The sequence below is a fragment of the Pleurodeles waltl genome, chromosome 3_1 (assembly GCF_031143425.1).
Source record: "Pleurodeles waltl isolate 20211129_DDA chromosome 3_1, aPleWal1.hap1.20221129, whole genome shotgun sequence".
Lineage (NCBI taxonomy): Eukaryota > Metazoa > Chordata > Amphibia > Caudata > Salamandridae > Pleurodeles > Pleurodeles waltl.
The window spans coordinates 1,081,247,241-1,081,265,368 of NC_090440.1; positions in this window are offsets into that span (position 1 = coordinate 1,081,247,241).

Genomic DNA, 18,128 nt, shown 5'->3' on the forward strand with positions numbered 1-18,128 from the left:
GGGCCCCAAGTCAGGGCCACCCATCTTAGGTGACATCCTGGTGTAGATAGGGGTGGGTTGGGGTGTCCCAGGGACAGGGAAGGTCACCTTTTTGGCAATTTCATGGTGTCCGACCCAGGCGTTACATAATGGTGCTGAGCTTGAGGCCCCCATGCCCCGTGCTGGATTTTAGCATGGGGGGGATAAATATGGCACAAAGGCCATATAGTCCTTTTCTGGACGGGAATGCCTACCTTGCATCTTATTGACGCAAGATAGGTTTTCCCATCCAGAAAACAACGTAAACTCCATAACTTTGGCACTATATGTGTCTAGCACCAAAGTATAAATATGAAGTTTGGTTTGCGCTGAATTAGCGTAACAAAATTATGCTAATTCAGCGCAAACTTAGTATAAATATGGGCCTCAATGTAATTTACAAAAGGAAAAAAGAAACCGTAGCAGCTAAATATACCCTGGACGAATCAGAAAAATTCTAAAATGTAATTCCCAGTATTAGTAACATGCGATTGTGAGCATTTACCTAAAGTTAACAATGGCATATATTTTAAAAACTGTCCCTGTGCTATGAGTGTTGAAAATGTTACTTCTATCTGGGAAGGTTTTCAGATGACGAACTTTGCACCTTCACAAACTTATGCATTTTGTCATTTTTGCAAAACTTCACCTGCAAGTACAATTTGCATCAAAATGCTTCTACAGAAGGTTTTTCCCTTAAAACCTTATTTGGTGAAGAGTTCTTCGATTACACAAATATAAAACGGAGGTCTCGCTGTCTTTTCTCCAGCGAAACCTATATGAGAAAGGATACAGCAAGATAATATTTTTTTTTAACTTTGCCAACTCTGTGAAAACATGTTAAAAAAGACCATGAAATTGGCAACAATAACAGCATCACACATTCTGGACACCTCTACCCCCAGTCATAGATAACGGTTCTGTTGAGGTTTTAACCTACTGGCTTCTACATTCACCGTTACGTTAACTCGTGAACCTGATTTCACGCCCAGGCTTTACACATTTTATGGGTTGAAATATCTCACAACTATTTATGAAACAAAGTCAGATGTAATAAAATCTCCTAATACGATTGGCATAATTTTACAACGTGGTGTAACTAAGGCTGATGCAAGGTATTATGAGAGTGTGAAACCATTCTGCTTCTAGACATGAAAGCACATGGAAACGCAGTTCTTTCTGAGATGGAAAATATTAAAAGACTGACACAAATATGGGACATGAACTACAATCATTTCTAGCATCAGCCTACTATTATATTAAAATTGCATGTTTATGCACAGCTATAGTCACTGAATTGCAGGCAATTTCCATACATTAATATCCATTTGAAAATGTAAGCACGTTATTTTTTGATGTTTGGAAGGCTACATAAATGAGATGAATGCACTTCTAAGAGAATGGTAGATGACTGTAATTTTGCTATAAAATATTTACAGCTTTGTAAATAAATGCGTGCAAATAGTAGCCACAGTTGGGGGTGGGAGGGCCAGAGGGTGGCTGATTGTACAATGAGAATACCCAGTGCTGAACGAGTATGTTAAATATCGAACACCTTCTACGCTAGTGAAGTGGAAGAGAATTGTGGATTACATGACTTTGAATTGACCTTTCCAAGCAAGGGAATTACTGTCCTATTGTTACTGGAATCCTATTTGAGAAGTGATCCATCTGGAGGGTAAACAATTTGCAATAACACTGGGCCGGTTAAAACTTTGTTGTGAAGGGCTCCATTCCCAGAATTCTGTATGCTTGCTCTAAAGGATGCAACTGATAAGAAAATAAATTCAACACTCAAGAGAGTTTACCCTGTCTCTCATTTTCAATTTAAAGAAGGTATTTTCAAGACATAAACTTCCCAGTCTCGCTGTGGGATTTCAAAAACTGTTCAAAGAGGTAGAGTAGTAGTGGTAAGATTTATTGTTTAGTTACTTAAAACCACAACAAAGGTGAAAAGAAGCAAACACTTTTAAAAATACATTTGTGATGTTACTAAATCATCATCAAAGGATTACGCGCATTGTCCAGTCATTTCGATATGCGCTCCCTAGGAGCTCATTTTAAAACATTGCAAAATATTGCTACTTAAGATTTTGCTTGCTCCGGTGTGAGTAGAGCATCACTTAATGCCATTGAAGTCCATTGTCAGGCGCTCAGCTGTGTACTATCCTCGTGTGAATCACAGGGGAGATGGTGCTGATTTACTGAAACTTGCTTTTGCTTCACCTGCAATAGAAACTTCACCAAAGCAAAGTTCAACTACAGGTCCCCAGGTGCAAAGCACGCCATCACTGCTTTTCTCCGTGTCCAAATGCTTTTTTCATTAAATTTGTTCTTTAGTTGTTTTTTTCATTCTAGTGCAAGATGGTTGCATGAGCATAGGACATGCAGGAGGGCTTCCGTATCCTTGCGACACAGGTGGCAGAAAAGGTTGATTACGTCCCTCAGCCAGGGGGCCACATTTAAAGCAAGTGGAAAGAGACCAAGTCGATACTTTAAGAATTGGTCCTTTATTTGTCTCGAGAATCTCTGGGCTAGGCATGACTGTGGTGCTAAAGATGTGTAAGTGTGCAAAGTCATCCATGCGTGAGATCTCGGTGAGAAGGCCGCTTTGTTCTCCAGTAGTGGCTGAAGCCTAATTGATTTCCCAGCTACTTTCTTAAAGCCGTTGTGTGGGATTGAGATCTTCCAAACGTCGGTGAGCCCGGTCTTCTTAAGTGAATCATCTAAATAGATTCTGAATGGGGAGGTGTTCTTACGTTCAAGCTCTTGCCACACATGGTAGTTAAGAGTGCCCTGGGGGCACCACGGGCTTTGCTCCATCGGTTTATGTAGGTAACGCGTCGAGCCAGGGATTGATTCAGTAGACCAAACTCCAGTCTCAGTTGGGCGGGGGAGGTGAATCTGGGGATGTTGAAGATCGTCCGGTAAACTTTGCTCACTGCGTGGTTTAAGCTATCTAAATCCCTGCCTCTTTGTACTTCGCTCCTGTATGTGATTGTGGGTAGGAGCTTGGCTTTTAGCACTTTTAAGAGGGGGTATATGAAGGTCCATTAAGATATGTTTTTAGTCTTTTTAGAGGAAGCACTAGGGCTAGGCTTTTTCCCGTTAGGCCTTTCCTTTGATGCACAAAGTTCCCCGATTTGTCAATAACGACTCCAAGATATTTATAGATGTCTGTTTGAACAAGTCGTGTCTTACCCCAAAACCAAGCTCTCGAGGGTGCCTTTGATCTAATTGACAGTGTACATGTTTTTCCAAAGTTTGCTGTCAAGGCATTAGTGGCTGAATAGTGTTGAGTGGCGTTTAATAGTCTCTGAAGGCCTATTTCCGTGTGGTTGATCAGTACGAGATCGTCAGCGTACATGAGGCATGGTAGTTCCAGGTCCCCAATTTTTGGAGGGTGCGAGTTTGTGAGGGTGAGTGAACTCGCTAAGTCTGCTAAATATAGATTGAACAGTGTGGGGGCCAAAACACAACCCTGTTTTAAACCTTTGGTGGTAGGGATCTGCCTTGAAAGATGAGTGCCTGTACCCAATTTTCTTTGGACCCATGTGTCCAAATGAAGGGCTAATATCAGGCATAGGAGTGGATGTGGAAGCCCCAAAGTTTCAAGCTTCTTCCACAGCAAATTCCTGTCCACCTGGTCAAATGTGGCCTTAAAGTCAACAAAGCACAGATGGAGCAGACGTTTCAGTGTTATAGCTTTGTTGGTTAAAAGGGCAATGGCCATGATGTTCGTGATGGTGTCAGTATGTTTGGAGAATCCTGTTTGGATCTTAGGGATTATTCCCTTTTCAGGAGACCATGCAAGCAGATGATCTAATGACAGACCTGCAAAGTACTTTGCGTCATTGTCAATTAAGGCAATCAGACGATAGCTATCGGGGAGCGACCTGTCCCCATTTTTAAAGATGGGGGCGATTATGGACCCCTTCCAGGACTGTGGAATCATTCCTGCCAGACCTATTTCCAGGTAGAGAGGTTCACAAATCTTTTACCAGAAGGTTATGTTGTGCTTGAAGACTGCAGGTGGAAGTCCATTCGGTCCCAGGGCACCTTCTCTCCTGCCCTTGGCTATCTGATTTTTTATTGTAACCAAGTCATTGAGTAATGTGAGCAGAGTGTTTAATAAGGGCCTATGTGGAAGAAGAGTTCCTGGTGAAGTCGAGCTTTGTGTGGCCATGCTAAGTGATGTCAGGCCGTTGAAATGGACTCCAAGATGTTAGGCCCAGACAGCTTCTGGTATATGCAATGTAATGTCACAGTGATGTGGACCTGTAAGGTTGCATATTGTATGCCAGAAGCGTGCGCTGTTGTTGCTCCTTGCATAAAGTGTAGCTTGGCCCACAAATCTTTACTGCGACTCCTATTGACTGCCCATTTTAGCTTATTCAGTGACTGTTTGTGGTGCCTTAGGATTGTCAGAAGGTCTGCATTGCCCGGGTGTGAGAAGGTAGCCTCTTTATAGCCTTGTTACCCCCACTTTTGGCCTGTTTGTGAGTGTATGTCAGGGTGTTTGTCACTGTTTTCACTGTCTCACTGGGATCCTGATAGCCAGGCCTCAGTGCTCATAGTGAAAACATGATGTTTTCAGTATGGTTGTTATGTGTCACTGGGATCCTGCTGGTCAGGACCCCAGTGCTCATAGGTTTGTGGCCTATATGTATGTGTCACTGGGACCCTGTCACACAGGGCCCCAGTGCTCATAGGTGTGCATGTATATGTTCCCTGTGTGGTGCCTAACTGTCTCACTGAGGCTCTGCTAACCAGAACCTCAGTGGTTATGCTCTCTCATTACTTTCAAATTGTCACTGACAGGCTAGTGACCATTTTTACCAATTTACATTGGCTTACTGGAACACCCTTATAATTCCCTAGTATATGGTACTGAGGTACCCAGGGTATTGGGGTTCCAGGAGATCCCTATGGGCTGCAGCATTTCTTTTGCCACCCATAGGGAGCTCTGACAATTCTTACACAGGCCTGCCACTGCAGCCTGGGTGAAATAACGTCCACGTTATTTCACAGCCATTTTTACACTGCACTTAAGTAACTTATAAGTCACCTATATGTCTAACCTTTACCTGGTAAAGGTTAGGTGCAAAGTTACTTAGTGTGAGGGCACCCTGGCACTAGCCAAGGTGCCCCCACATTGTTCAGAGCCAATTCACTGAACTTTGTGAGTGCGGGGACACCATTACACGCGTGCACTACATATAGGTCACTACCTATATGTAGCTTCACCATGGTAACTCCGAATATGGCCATGTAACATGTCTATGATCATGGAATTGCCCCCTCTATGCCATCCTGGCATTGTTGGTACAATTCCATGATCCCAGTGGTCTGTAGCACAGACCCTGGTACTGCCAGACTGCCCATCCTGGGGTTTCTCTGCAGCTGCTGCTGCTGCCAACCCCTCAGACAGGCAGCTGCCCTCCTGGGGTCCAGCCAGGCCTGGCCCAGGATGGCAGAACAAAGAACTTCCTCTGAGAGAGGGTGTGACACCCTCTCCCTTTGGAAAATGGTGTGAAGGCAGGGGAGGAGTAGCCTCCCCCAGCCTCTGGAAATGCTTTGTTGGGCACAGATGTGCCCAATTCTGCATAAGCCAGTCTACACCGGTTCAGGGACCCCTTAGCCCCTGCTCTGGCGTGAAACTGGACAAAGGAAAGGGGAGTGACCACTCCCCTGACCTGCACCTCCCCTGGGAGGTGTTCAGAGCTCCTCCAGTGTGCTCCAGACCTCTGCCATCTTGGAAACAGAGGTGCTGCTGGCACACTGGACTGCTCTGAGTGGCCAGTGCCACCAGGTGACGTCAGAGACTCCTGCTGATAGGCTCCTTCAGGTGTTAGTAGCCTTTCCTCTCTCCTAGGTAGCCAAACCCTCTTTTCTGGCTATTTAGGGTCTCTGTCTCTGGGGAAACTTTAGATAACGAATGCATGAGCTCAGCCGAGTTCCTCTGCATCTCCCTCTTCACCTTCTGATAAGGAAACGACCGCTGACCGCGCTGGAAGCCTGCAAACCTGCAACATAGTAGCAAAGACGACTACTGCAACTCTGTAACGCTGATCCTGCCGCCTTCTCGACTGTTTTCCTGCTTGTGCATGCTGTGGGGGTAGTCTGCCTCCTCTCTGCACCAGAAGCTCCGAAGAAATCTCCCGTGGGTCGACGGAATCTTCCCCCTGCCACCGCAGGCACCAAAAAGCTGCATTACCGGTCCCTTGGGTCTCCTCTCAGCACGACGAGCGAGGTCCCTCGAATCCAGCGACACCGTCCAAGTGACCCCCACAGTCCAGTGACTCTTCAGCCCAAGTTTGGTGGAGGTAAGTCCTTGCCTCACCTCGCTGGGCTGCATTGCTGGGAACCGCGACTTTGCAAGCTACTCCGGCCCCTGTGCACTTCCGGCGGAAATCCTTCGTGCACAGCCAAGCCTGGGTCCACGGCACTCTAACCTGCATTGCACGACTTTCTAAGTTGGTCTCCGGCGACGTGGGACTCCTTTGTGCAACTTCGGCGAGCACCGTTTCACGCATCCTCGTAGTGCCTGTTTCTGGCACTTCTCCGGGTGCTACCTGCTTCAGTGAGGGCTCTTTGTCTTGCTCGACGTCCCCTCTCTCTTCAGGTCCAATTTGCGACCTCCTGGTCCCTCCTGGGCCCCAGCAGCGTCCAAAAACGCCAAACGCACGATTTGCGTGTAGCAAGGCTTGTTGGCGTCCATCCGGCAGGAAAACACTTCTGCACGACTCTCCAAGGCGTGGAGGATCCATCCTCCAAAGGGGAAGTCTCTAGCCCTTGTCGTTCCTGCAGTATTCACAGTTCTTCAGCCTAGTAAGAGCTTCTTTGCACCAACCGCTGGCATTTCTTGGGCATCTGCCCATCTCCGAGTTGCTTGTGACTTTTGGACTTGGTCCCCTTGTTCCACAGGTACCCCCAGTCAGGAATCCATCATTGTTGCATTGCTGATTTGTGTTTTCCTTGCATTTTCCCTCTAACACGACTATTTTGTCCTTAGGGGAACTTTAGTGCACTTTGCACTCACTTTTCAGGGTCTTGGGGAGGGTTATTTTTCTAACTCTCACTATTTTCTAATAGTCCCAGCGACCCTCTACAAGGTCACATAGGTTTGGGGTCCATTCGTGGTTCGCATTCCACTTTTGGAGTATATGGTTTGTGTTGCCCCTATCCCTATGTTTCCCCATTGCATCCTATTGTAACTATACATTGTTTGCACTGTTTTCTAAGACTATACTGCATATTTTTGCTATTGTGTATATATATCTTGTGTATATTTCCTATCCTCTCACTGAGGGTACACTCTAAGATACTTTGGCATATTGTCATAAAAATAAAGTACCTTTATTTTTAGTATAACTGTGTATTGTGTTTTCTTATGATATTGTGCATATGACACTAAGTGGTACTGTAGTAGCTTCACACGTCTCCTAGTTCAGCCTGAGCTGCTTTGCTAAGCTACCATTATCTATCAGCCTAAGCTGCTAGACACCCTATACACTAATAAGGGATAACTGGGCCTGGTGCAAGGTGCAAGTACCCCTTGGTACTCACTACAAGCCAGTCCAGCCTCCTACACCGGGCTGCCACAGAGACGCCTTATACTTGAGTTGATTTCTCTCTTTGTGTCTCATAGTGCTGTCCTGTGGGCTTGTGCCAAGTGAGTTATGGCTGAAGGAGGTAACAGTCGCCTGTTAGTAATTGGCTCCGCTAAAATTCCACTAAGCCTGGTTGTGAATTGTTCCCATTTCTGCACTTCGCTGTCGTTATTTGTTTCTAGTTCAAGTGTGAGTTCCATTGCTGCTTCGGTGATGTGATCAATGTTTGATTTCCTACATTTGACACCTTTGCAGTTTGTGGTGAAAGTGATAGTATGTGCAATATTAATTTTCCCCATTTTGGTTATCCCCATGATGATGGATAATTCCAGGAGGCAGTGGTCGCTCTTTCTCCTGTTGCATAGGTGGTAGGAGGCTACTTGTTTGAATAGTGGAAGGGTGACAAACGTGTAGTCAATTGTGCTAGAGGCTATGGTAGAAAAATATGATGCTGCTGGAGGCGAGTCCTCAGTAAATCTGCTGTTTAGGGATCTTGGGTGTAACAATTCTAAGCCATTGAGCAAGGTCCTGCTGGTCTTTGTGGGACGGCCGTATTTGTCGGCCCCTTGTAGAGGAAGGTCCCAAGCACCGGAATGGGCAATTGAGGTTTCATCTGTTGAGGATCCTAGTAGATGCAAATTGAAATTGCCTGAGACGATGATGTCGGCCGTGTCGGCTATGATGCCACTACTTATATAGTTTGAGGAGAGCCACTAGGTTATTAGCATCACTGAGTTTAAGTTTGGGGTGAAGATAGGTATTTACGAGAACTATCTCTGGGGTGGGCGCACTCATCATGGTGGCAATTGACACAATATTGATAGAGGAGCAGGTGGAGTACAAAGGGGTGGCTCTGACCGATATTGCTAAAGAGACATAAGTGGCCAAGCCACCTTGCGGGTGTCCATACTTCACCTTCCTATTTGCTGGAGTGATGAAGCACATATAGCCCTGCAAGTGGAATGGTTCATCCAGCAAAGTTTCCTGCATTAGTATAATGTCAAAAGTACTGATATATTGGATGAAGTCAAGGTCCAAAAGTTTAGAAAGGAGGCTGTTTACATTCCAAGATCAAATGTAGAAGATCTCCTTTGACGATGTGGAACCCAGCTTTTTGTCTGAGGTTTGTCACCCTTGCCTATTGCAATAGTTGATTGTTTTGATTGTTTTTAAAAACCACCTTAGATCATTATTGTTTAAAGAGAAATTGGCTGAGGTGAAGAGTTTTTTGGGGCTGAGAGTCACCCCTAGCAGTAGTGGAGGAACGTAAGGACACAGTAGAGCAGCCCGGGGCGCTCCTAAGTATGGAGCGTGTTTCCCTGCACTGGGGGCCTGATTCAAGGGAAGGACGCGGTGTTAGCCAAGGAGTTGAGTAGCTTTCTCCTAAGATTGTTTGGGTAATTAGGCTTGTCTTCCATGTGGCCTTAGTGGATTCAGGAGCAATGGCGTTAGTTAGGTGGAGAAATTCTACTGCTAGAAGATCAGTTGAATTGAGGCTGCTTGTGGAGGAAATATTTGAAAGAAGCCGAAGAATATTCCCCCTATTCAAGATATCACCAGTTCCCCTAGATTTGTAGTGAAGATGAAAAATTTATGAGTTGGTGGTTGAGGGAGCTAGTCAAGTTTTGAGTTTCTGCAGCGGAGGCAGGGGGTTCCCTGGGGGGGTCTCCTACCATATTCCAGCAGTCGTTTGACCTGTTGGTTGAAGAGTTCCCCACTTGCACATGATGTGTGGGGCGAGAAGTTATAATAGTTGCCCCCAGTTCCTGTGGAGTAGGGGCCATTAGCTGGACCAGGGAGGGAATAGGGGGAGGTGCTTGTCTAAGTTGACTGTAACTTCCGGAAAATGAAGCCACAGCGGAATGCTTGGGCAGCTGGGATTGGAGTTAACTGGCGATGCCCGCCCCTTTTGCAGGCCAGGTGTGGTCACCTTTGGCTGTGTTCTTCTGCTTGATGGCCAGATTCGACAGTGGAACCTCAGAGATTGTTGCTGGAGCCTGGTGACCCATGAGACATAGCTTCATTGGAGGCCCAGATTTCAGGTATTGTTAGTTTGGGGGCAGCTTCCGGGATTGCTCCATTGCCTGTGATTCCCTTCTTTGCGGCTTTTCCTCCACTGAGCACGTCTCTGCTTGGCATTGGGTTTCACCATGGCATTGCTATCCACAGGGCTGCCAATTTAGAGTGTATACCTTGAACATTTGGGTGCAGTAACTGTTGGGATCAAATTGCAAGAGGTTGCTATTGCAGGAGTCTCCTGGGTGGGACCGTTTGCCCTGTCATCGCTTTTTGTTCCCAGGCCGATGGTTGTAGTCTCGAATGGATCCAAGTAAATTTTTCCCAGGACATATGTAGAGATGTCCGATGAGGGGTGCAAGTGTGGGTGCTGACTGGAGGCTCCCATTCCATTTCCAGAGATGCACCGAGGTTGGTTAGCATCAAAGGTAATGTGGCTAGTTTGTCTATTAGCCCGCATGAGCAGCTTGTGGAAAAGCTCATGGAGTTATCTTGTAAATGCGTGAAGATGGATTTGAGGTCACCTAATTTCTCATCAATGCCTGCTACGAATACTGCCAAGGTGTTGAGCAGAGTTAGCTGGACGTCCATTTTGTCAGATTGATAGTGGAGTGCTGTTAAGCAGGGAGGCCCAGGACCCATCCATTTGCGGATTGAGACGGTTTCTAGCAGGGTCCTGACCAGTTGTTGATGCGGCGCTTGTGTCTGTGACTGCTCTAGTTCTTGTGCCGACATTGGGAGACGGTTGACTAAAAGGTGGAAAGGTCATGTTGGTCCTTGCTTTGTCAACTGGAGACTGCTGGCTGGATTCTAAAGTAAGTCCAATGGCAGAAGGGGAGTCTTGGGAGTATGGAACAAGCATTTCTTCCCATTCTTGAGTGTTTAAGTAGGATAGAGTTTCTTCATCAGCCCCTGTACTGAGGCCCTCTGTTTTCGTATTTGCTAGGAGAGATAAAGGGGAGTGGGGCTGAGATCCTTCGTTTGTTGCGGTTCCCTGGAAAGCAACATCTGGAGCCATCAAGGGTATGGCCAGGGCATATGTGGGGAGCTGTCCCACCTTATTGATAAAGTCGGGCTGTGCCGCTTTCTGTCCATGGAGGGCTAGATGGATTTGGTAGGCTGTGCTCTCTTGCGGGGAAGCCCACCATGAATTCCCTGGAGTCTGCCTGGGCTCCTCATGCACCTCTGCCCTGAAGAATTTTGCAGGTTTACCCAGGGGTGTTAAGGTTTTGCTGATTGCCGGAGGCTGAACAGGGCTTAGGCTCGATGAAGCCCCCGTTGTGGCAGAGTCATTTCGTGATGGAGAGCTTTCCGCTGTGTTTGTAAGGATCAATGGGATTAATGGTGGCTGTAGCCCCTGTGTGTCATTGCTATTGGAGAGGAGGACAGGTCACCATTTTTTAGAAAGGAGAACTTGGTGTAGATTTTCGATTGGAAGTTAGTGATGCAGCGTTTTGTAGATTGTTCCAGGCTGTTTATCGGGTCTAGATTGTGCCAAGCATAAGGTCTGGAAATGGGTTGCTCTCCTTCTCCTTCCTGATCTGGCTCTGACTCAATCTCAATGAGGGGTGGGGCATTCTGTGCCTCATGCCGGCTATCCAGAGTTTGAGGTCTCCTCTTCCTTTTTCCCATTGCGGTTTTGTTAGGGGGCGTCTTTCTTATTTTGACTTATCACATGGTCATATGGTCTCCGTCCTTCTCTTCCTTCCCTTTTTTCCTCCTGCGCTACCTGTGGGTTTCTGCTGATGAGGTGATAGTGGTAGTGGAAGTGATAGCGTGGAAGAGATGACGGTCGGCTGTTGAGCTGTCATTTGTGAGAACACTGGGTTCCGCTGAGGTAGAGTCAAGTGCGAGTTGAAGAGTATATGGAGGTATCAACGCTGGTGCTACTGATGCCGCTGGCTTGGCAAGAGGGGCTCACCAGCGTCCGCAAACTGCACCCACCCTAGGAGGGCCGCTTCCATGGATGCTGGGGCACGCCCACCTGTGGCCTGATGCCTGCACACTGAATAGTAGGTCTAGTTGATTCAGAAATTGTCCCCCAGGCTAGTTGGGTTGGGTTTACTTCAGGATTGCAGCATCTAGCCTGGGGTCAGAGGGTTTAAGTGCTGGGGACCAGGGGGCCTGTGTAGCCTGTTTAGCTGCGGGAGCCCCTGAGGGGCAGAACAAATGAAGGTGCGGTCAAGGGTAAGGCCAAGCAGTCCAACCAGCACCGACCCCCCTTACCGCCCTCTCCCCTCTGCCCCTACCTGGTCATCGGCACCACCAGCTCCCTGACCGGGGCAGGCTCAGGAAGATCAGGTGTTCAGGAGCTGAAGGCTTGGGGGCCCAGGCGGGTACGAGGTGCAAGACGCAAGGCAGAGGTGAGGGGAGGGCCCAGCCGCAAGACAGGGACAAAGGAAAGTGGGGAAGCGAGGATGGGAGGGATGGGGGGGCAGAACCGAGTAGGAGGGACCAGGGGGCAGGAGGGAGGGAGGAGGGAGAGATGGTCCAGATGCCGAAAGCAGCAGGACGGCAAGCTGGGCAGAAAGGCAAGTGGGTGAAGCCTCTGCCTTGCTGGTCCTGCTCGTCCTATAACCACAGACCTCAGACCTCAGACACCTCCCCATGCCCACACAGCCAGCTCCACCCCGGCCCAAGCCAGCCCAACCCAGCCCGACCCTGGCACCTCTCCTACCCTCTGCCCCCACACTTCACACTACATGCTGCTGCGACCTCCTCCTCTCAGTGCCAGCACTTCGTGCCGCCCCTCAGCCACCTCGCCTTGCCTTACCTTCCCCTCCTCTCCTGTCCCGTCCCGCCTTGTCCATGGCACCCCTGCAGGAACACGGACACGGACATGGATGCGGTTACAGATGGCAGACGGCGCTCATCACTTGGCTCGGCTCTCTCTGGCTCTCGTTTCCGCTCATTTCAGTTTCTGCTCTCTGTCCCTGTTCAAAGCAATAGAGGACGGGGGTGAAAGCTCTCCCTGTTTTGGAAGAAATTGAAATGCAAATTGAATTCCTGCCTGACTATTTCCTATTCAACATTGTGGGAACTTTTGTATTGGTTTGGGGTGCTTCTCTCATTGTCTGAGGCAGTTTGTATCTGTGTAATTGGCATATGGGTGCTTCACAAAAATCATCAGCCTTGCATTAGCTTTTTGATGGTATTCATCACTTTGAGAAGAAGCTTGAAGAGTAAATAAGTTGTCTAAAAAGAAAAGGCATTCCTCTTCCCTTAACTGTCTTCAGTAAATCATTTCATCAGCTTTCAAGATCTTGACAACAGACATCCTACCAAGATTGTGGAAAATTATTTTTTTTAAAAGACATCCCCAAAGGTAGAAACATGGTGTGGATAAAATACAAGTCTTGACTATTTAAAAAATGAGACAGTTGAGGAAGTTGGAGGATGGAGCCAGTACTTCGTGGAGGCCTGGAAGAAATCCACTTCAGATGGGTGGGTATTCCAGATAATCAGGAAACATTATCAAATAGAATTTTTATCTCTCAGTGATCAAGAAGACTGCATGGCATTTCCTCAACCAATCCAGGATCTTGAAATAAAGAATGCAGCAATATCTTTCCCTTTGCAAGAAGCAGGAAATGGACCGTACTCAATGATTTTTTTAGCCCTCCAGGTGTCAGGAAGATTTAGCATGGCAATAAATTTTAAATAAGTCAATGAGTGGATAATTCACTTGAAAATGGAGACACTACGAGACTATCTCTCTCGTTCCAGGAGGAGACTTTATGGTTACAATAGATAGGAGAGATGTGTGCATCTCAGATTACATCAAGGTTCATGGTGCCAATGGCTCTACTCTATCTTTTTTGGAACCACATGAACAGGTTCTAGAAACCTAGCTCTAAAGACTACTGGGATTGAATTTTGGACTTGGATTCAATCAGGAGTTCCTTGATCGGTGGGTGAATCTGGAGAATCCCAGCAGAAGCTCGCCTTTGCATCTCAAAGTCTTACTGAGGGAACTTGGAGGTGGATGTCATGCAGTATTTCTATATGCATTTCCTTTTTTTCTCATAATTCTCAGATGCTATCCACATTTCAGAGAGAACAAAGGGAAATGATTCCACTGATCTATTTCTGGCCGAGGAAGTCTTGTTTCTGTCTTCTGAAGCCTTTGGCAATAGATTATATTTGGAGAATTGCACTCCTTCCATCCCCACTTTCATCCATGGGAATGCCTCTTCCATGCAGGATATTGGTCTGAAAATAGATAAAGAGGTTTTACAGCAAATAGGTTTGCACATTCAATTAGTTGAAGCTACCTAGAATTATAGAATTTATATTGAAATCCTGGCCTAGGTATTGGATGTCCTTCCAATTATAAAATTAGTCCCATAATTTGGATCCTTTGCAATGCTGTTATTCCTGGGATCTTACAATTTTGTCATCTACCAATTCAATTTCAAGCATCCCCTTTCCATTCCTAAATCACACCGGCAGCCATTAAAGCCTTTAATGAACCATGTTCTTTCCAGGAAGAAGAGTTTATGCTGAAGTGATTCTTTAAGGTTTTGTCAAGACCTTTAGTGAAACCCATGGCACATACATTGGCCCCCCCTTTGTTTTTTTAAGTTTTTCAGTGTCACCCCTCAGAGCCCATGATTTCAGTGAATGTGAAGTTCCTCACAATGACCACAGCTGTTTTGGTGGCCATTATTTTAAAAGCATAGGGAAGTAAAGTGCTCTTCTGTAGATCTTCTTTGTTTGATTTTCAAAAATCGGGACAGCTTCAAGGCTCAGTGCTTCTTTTTGTACCCAAGATGGCATCATACAGTGCAAATGCTCAAGTAGTAGTTCTTCCAAAATGATTTGGCTGGCCTTTACCTGCTATGGGGGAGATTCTTCATAATCTTATGTGGTTAAAAATGTATGCATGTATCTGGAAGGCTGGAGCTTGCCCGGCTGGAAGGTGACCGTGCAGTAGAGGAGCTCCGCCAGCCGCCCTACAATCCGTCTTAAAATCGTACGTTTACATGCCGACCTGACTCGACAGTGTTCGGGACACCGCTGAGAATGGCGCCCCAGGGGCTGGGACCCCAGTAATCTGTGGTAAAGTAGCGCGACTGGAGAGGCGGGGCACAAGACTAGACCGCGGAGGCTGGGTCGCTGAGGAGACGTAGGGGATGGCCTGTGCTGGAAAAATCCTGCCTCGGACAGTGCGAGGCCTTAGAGGGAGGACCGGGTGTGATCGGGTCGGAAGAAAGGAGCGACGGCAAAAAGAAATGACGGAAGCCCTTGGAGGCGTTGCTCCCTTCACGGGGTGGTGAACGCTCGGATCGGCCACGCTGAGACTACCAAACCGGAGATGAAAACAGTGAATGGTGGAGGTGACCTAGACACACTGCTGCATGGCAAACGGTGAGCTGGCTGGAGTGACTTGGCCCCAGAGGCGCAGGAGTGATAGAGTGTTGGGTGCCACCCTCAGGGACAGTGTTGAACGCTGGTGGTCACGCCTGGTGTGACAGGTGCCTGGAGGTGAGTGCGGCGGCCCCTTTGTAGATCGACTGGGGACGGAGCGGGCAGAACATGCGCTGAGGTGAGCGACAAGTCCCTGGTGGCCTAGGACTCTGGTGGGACGGCTGGATGGAGTAAACGTACAACTTAACCAGCAAATGCCACTGCAATGCATTGTGTGACGACTGGAGGTGCCTAGTTAGACAACCATAGACAGTCACATTAAAGCGAGGAGGCAGAGCCGGAGAGGGCTGATTGCACAAAGGCTGGGGGGTGACACACGCCCTATTCCCATGGGGTGTAGCATAGACTCTGAGTGCTAACCGGCCATGAATGGGTGAGGGGTGCTTAACTTGAGGTGAAGCCTCTTGGCAGTGCACTATCGGCATGTCGACAAGATCTCGTACCATGGGAAAAACAGACAAAAACCAAGCTAAACTACAATTTGAGCAACGCAGGTCGCACGCACCCACCAGGAACCGGGCAGCGGCGGCGGGTGCACCGGGAGGAGGAGACATGCCACAAGGGGAGGAGCCTGAACTCAGGCAAATACTAACGGCAATGCAACAAAGCCTGACCCAGATAGACAGCAAAATAGACTCTCTCTTACAGAATGGACACAATGATGGCACGCCTGGATAAACATGCGGACAGGCTGGATCAGTCATAGAGGTGTATCTCGGAGATGGAGGATGGTCAGGCAACGATGTCCTCCGGACACATCAAGATGGGTAGAGAGCGGGAAGCTGTACGGGCTAAGGTTGAAGACTTAGAGGCTAGCTTCAGCCGCAACAATCTACGCATAGTGGGAATTGAGGAATCCATAGCCACAGACAACATGGAGCGACTGCTTGTTCATCTGCTGGGGCATGAGACATTTTCTAGCCAATTTGTGGTGGAAAGAGCGCATGAGGTCTTGCTGGCTCGACTGCCACTGGGTGCTCCACCGCGCCCCATAATAGCTAAACTATTGAATTACAGGGATTGGGATGCTGCCCTGCGACAAGCTCGAGAACTTAAGACTCTGCAACATGAGGGAGCGGAGATCTCACTATATCCGGACTTTACACAACAGGTGCAGAAGGCCAGGAGATAATTCATCGCTGGGAAACGACGATGTTGTGGTGGATGGCAAACTGCTCCTCTTCAGGGTCCACAAAAACCCAGCCCAATTCCTGAAGCACAGAACGGCAGAAGGGAAAGGGAGGGACACAATAGACACCTAATCGAGAGATAATGGAGATTGACTTGTGTGAACTACATGCTGCCTGGAGAAGAGGTTCTAGCGCGCCAGGGGTGATGATACGAGGCTGGCGACAAGACATCACAAATGCATATGCGTGGGGGATGGCACTTAGTGATGGAGGACTAGCAGAGAAGTAAAAAATATTTTGCATATAGATGACAGGTTTGGGCACCAGTTTCACATATCATGCTATGTAAACGTTAACATTTGATGCGTGGCTGGTACTACAGTGTTGAAAAGGTCGGTTGGGCAACATCCACCCTAAAGTGTGTACCACTTGTTTGTTCACAAACAGGTCTAATTGACCTCTGGAAGGGAGGGGGGTGGGCGTAAGTAACTGACAGGATGGTTGGGGCAATGCCTGCTGTGGGTGGGGAGGGAAACGTTGGGAGTGATATGTTCTAAAAGTTCATATTGCAGTACAGAGATCACAGACACACAGGTGCAGTATGGCAGAAACAAATATTTACGCATTTCGTAGTTAATGACAGGTAGCAGTTGAGCACCAGACAGAAGCAGGGGCCCGAATGTATTGCAGATGATAACATGGAATGTTAGAGGCTTAAACAGTGCTAGGCAAACCCGGAAGGTGGTACCCTATTTACAGCGACATGGGGAGGACCTGCCGCTCCTACCAGCCCTATGCTTTCCCCCAGGAGAATGCAGGGGAACATATTGGCATTGGCATATACCTGCCAATCGCAAGGGTGCTGATTTGGGCATCCAGGTCCTCGGGCTCTGCCTCCAGGAGCACAGAACGGCAGAAGGGAAAGGGAGGGACACAATAGACACCTAATCGAGAGATAATGGAGATTGACTTGTGTGAACTACATGCTGCCTGGAGAAGAGGTTCTAGCGCGCCAGGGGTGATGATACGAGGCTGGCGACAAGACATCACAAATGCATATGCGTGGGGGATGGCACTTAGTGATGGAGGACTAGCAGAGAAGTAAAAATTATTTTGCATATAGATGACAGGTTTGGGCACCAGTTTCACATATCATGCTATGTAAACGTTAACATTTGATGCGTGGCTGGTACTACAGTGTTGAAAAGGTCGGTTGGGCAACATCCACCCTAAAGTGTGTACCACTTGTTTGTTCACAAACAGGTCTAATTGACCTCTGGAAGGGAGGGGGGTGGGCGTAAGTAACTGACAGGATGGTTGGGGCAATGCCTGCTGTGGGTGGGGGTGGGGGGGGAAACGTTGGGAGTTATATGTTCTAAAAGTTCATATTGCAGTACAGAGATCACAGACACACAGGTGCAGTATGGCAGAAACAAATATTTACGCATTTCGTAGTTAATGACAGGTAGCAGTTGAGCACCAGACAGAAGCAGGGGCCCGAATGTATTGCAGATGATAACATGGAATGTTAGAGGCTTAAACAGTGCTAGGCAAACCCGGAAGGTGGTACCCTATTTACAGCGACATGGGGAGGACCTGCCGCTCCTACCAGCCCTATGCTTTCCCCCAGGAGAATGCAGGGGAACATATTGGCATTGGCATATACCTGCCAATCGCAAGGGTGCTGATTTGGGCATCCAGGTCCTCGGGCTCTGCCTCCAGGAGGTCAAAACAGACCCCAATGGCAGATATATTGTCGCACATTGCAGCAATGGTGCAATCACATTCATCTTAGTGGAGGTCTACGGGCCTGACTTCCATAACCCACAATTCTATGACAATCTAGCAGCTAAAGCTGGCAATTGGGGAGGGTTCCCACAGGTTTGGGGAGGAGATTTTAACTGCCCATTGGACCCTTTAC